At 39.4% G+C, this 3,541-nt stretch overlaps 1 pseudogene; it reads right to left on the reverse strand.

Moving 5' to 3' along the window:
- Positions 1-648: 648 nt before the first annotated feature.
- Positions 649-2,323, reverse strand: LOC149157488 (uncharacterized; annotated as a pseudogene).
- Positions 2,324-3,541: the final 1,218 nt, after the last annotated feature.

Below are 3,541 nucleotides of genomic sequence, written 5' to 3' on the forward strand. Positions count from 1 at the left end.
CACTATTCACTCACTAGAGCGAGCTCAAAGGCTCTATTAACTACTCCTATATGCTATTTAACTAATTCATTAATTACAAAAGTGCTGAGCTGTAATTACAAGAAATCCTAATCAAACTAAAGCACTAATTCCATTCTCCTCGTAACATGATTCTTCTTGGATCCTTGACAGCTGTCCTCCTTCAGTTAGGCTGAGATGGCTGAGCTAAAGATGCAATAAACAAGCTAACCTTGGATGCTTGAAAGCGCTGATGGCTCATTAATTGACCAAAAGATGTGCTCTGTTTTTACGGTCTCTGTCTCCTACCATCCTCCGAAAATGTAGCAGCATGTTCCCAACTCTTTAATAACTCAAAGTATGGAACGCTGCTACCAAACACCATGTCTCCAGATGAGCTGTAGGCTGTATTGATGTACAGGTGTCTCTCTTCTAACATTCCCGGTCAAACTATTTATTCTGCATTGAAAACATCACCTACAGCAGTTTCGTAGCGCGCTACGAAACTGCTGTGTGATTTAAAAAACATAGTCTTCCTCTAAACTCCTCACAAAATTGAATAGATGCTGTTTGCTAGGCTTCACGGTTCACCATTTGAAAGATAATGCCATCGTAGACAAACCCACTGGTTGCAGCTGTTGCTATTGGTCATTATGGAAAAACTACCCTGTTGGTGGCTTCCTTTAGATTCTTGTCAAAATATGGGTATGGATTTGGATCACAGTATGCTGGAAGCTTTTCAAACTTCAAGAGAAGATGACAGAAACGTGATTCAAACCACCCTCTCCAACTCTGAAAATCATCTTCATCTGAAGCTGTAACATGGATTTGAATGAAAAAATCATAACTAGAGCAGAAAGGAAACCGTTCAAAGAGTACATTCCAGTCACCACTGTTTGGCAAAGTGCTCCAATTTAACTCCATTTTCATTATTGCATCCCAGCCACGTGAAAATTCTGACTTGAGTTTTTGTAGGGTGCTTTTTGTAACATTGTAACTGCAGCGACTATAGGGGTACACTGGTATGATAATTGGCATATGGTGATGTCTATCTGATCCATCAGAATAATCAGGCTGGGTCTCCACCAATGTCACTGGAGTTGGCCACTGCCAATGTGCATATATCCAAAAGAATCTTGAAACCAGCATACTGACGGTGGCATTTGGAAACATTTGGCAAACCCGTGCAACAAGCACAGCCCAGTGTATTCCTCCAAGAAACCCGAAAGTATGTGAATATATTCCTCTCCTCTTTGCCCAAAACTTGATACATATCAGGGTGGAACGGAAGTTCTCAATCTTGGGTACTAGCTGAAGGATCCGTGCGGTAACTCTGTATCCATTCAAACCTTTGACAGTTGTATCATCAATATTCTCAAGCAATTTTTCATCGAGAATATCCATATCTTCTGGAATTGTTCTCAGACTCATTTGTCTTCTGACATGCTTCTTGCAATGCTTGAAATGTCTTGAAGTTCTTTTTCAGTAGTGATAAGATAGCCTTTTGCCTAAAGATCGCCCCTAAAGTCTTATTTTTACAATTAAAACAGAGGCAAACCATGCCATCCCATTCCTTGAAACTAATTGGAGGAAGAGGATTACAGGGTTCAATACGTACAACCGAGGAGTCAACTTTTGGAGGAGGCCTGAAATTGTTCTTGCCAACTTTCAAGAGATATGAAACACGAGCTAGCAATTGAGTATTCACTGAAAGCCGGCAATACAAATTATCTCCTGGATTTGCAACAAGTCTCATAGCAAACTCTCTTTGGAACATGATAACGACACATCTAAAATTGGTCTGTGTGATAACAATTTAAATGTAAGCGGAGAAGATATCTGATAAGGAATATTTGCTACACACACACATCGAAATAAGGCAGTTCACATTTGAGAACATCTCCTTGAATGACCTGCAGCCGAATGGCACTGCTTGTGCCTTGTACCCTGCGCTGCAATTCCAGCACCATACGAGGATCCAACTCGACTGCTATTACCTTCTTGGCTACCTCTGATACCTAGTTCTGCGTTTTCTCTGATACCCACGGTTCGGAATAGAAATACAATCAATACCTTATCACACTCTGCATCAACTGAACATATTGACTGTAACAAATACCCATTATTATTGTACACAATTTTGAGATGACAAATACGGTTCTGTTGGTTCCGAAGAATAAAGTTGCAGGCCCTTTCCTATACGCTCCCGTTCAAGGTCATGAGAATCATAATCTCCCCACCGAAGTTGCACATCAAGCCAATCTCTATCACTTGCCTTCTGATCAAAAATATCTTTAGACTCTGCCACAAAGAGGATCCAATCCATCAAGACACCGACTATGTGGATGCATATAGATTAACCAAATGGGCAAACCTATTTCCTCCAGCGCCATTTGTATTATCACTTATGTTGGTGCCAGACAAACGACCTGGAATTGCGGTTCCTATTGAAAGTGCATTATGTCCACCTCATAACCACCGCAACTTTCGCTTATACAACTGTCAACCGTCTCTTTGCAAGCACCCATATTATGACATGTTGTATTACTGCCACCTTGGTACATGAGTGATACAGAAGGGCAGCTCATTTCCATTCCTTACACATAACGATATTCCCCCGGTACTTTTAGCAGAAGATGTTGGCCGAATGCTCTTCCTTTCCTGGAATATCTTGCAGTGCTGTATAAATTATGTATTCACTATCACCACATACAACAACAAATCTTCCATTTGGATTAATGTTACCAAAGGGATCTAAATTTTCCCATAAAGACCCTTCAAACAAGAACGGAATTTGGAGGACAACAGTCAATCTGGAGCGGAGTTCTTTGAGAGAGACATTTGATATATCCACATTATCAATAAGTATTTTCCCATCAGAGATTGGAGTGAGGCGAAATATGGCATTAAGGACACTAGACCTGTTCTTCCAGCTATTCCAACCTGCTCAGTCATGCTGGAGATGTCCCTGATCAGCGAATCCCCAATTTCGTAGCGCTGCCAGTGCAAGATATGAATTATGCGCTACGAAATCACCTAAAAGAAGTTGCGCTGCGAAACTGCTAAAAGGACCTATGCGCTGCGAAAACGCCTTGTCTTTTAAGCTAGGCTAAAAAATTTTGGCAACAGAATTTTCAGTGATAACAGCATGTAAAACTAACAATGTACTGAGTAAATTCAATCACTGTATGAATTAGATATTCAACCATTTAAGTTAGGATCATCATCATTTTGAAATGGTTTTTGAAAACATCTATTAACACAGTTAATTGATAGTTCTGTTCTAAGAGAATGAATAACAAAACAATAAGAAAACTAAGAAACTGTGTATTCTTATTACTTCAATCATAATTTGGTTTTGGAAACAAAGTCATTTTTCCATAAAATATCTTAGAAGAACAAGGCTACACAGTTGTGATTTTATTCTTACACTATTGGTTAAAAACCGAAATGAAATATCATTCTAAATTAGAAAACAAACTTGTTGAAAACAGAGTAATAGAAATTGAACTGAAAACAACAAGTGAAAAACCTCCTTTAGTGC

Source organism: Pinus tabuliformis, chromosome 5_2 (genome assembly GCF_031772625.1).
Source record: "Pinus tabuliformis cultivar Carrire ecotype Pingquan chromosome 5_2, CPIR1, whole genome shotgun sequence".
Classification (NCBI taxonomy): domain Eukaryota; kingdom Viridiplantae; phylum Streptophyta; class Pinopsida; order Pinales; family Pinaceae; genus Pinus; species Pinus tabuliformis.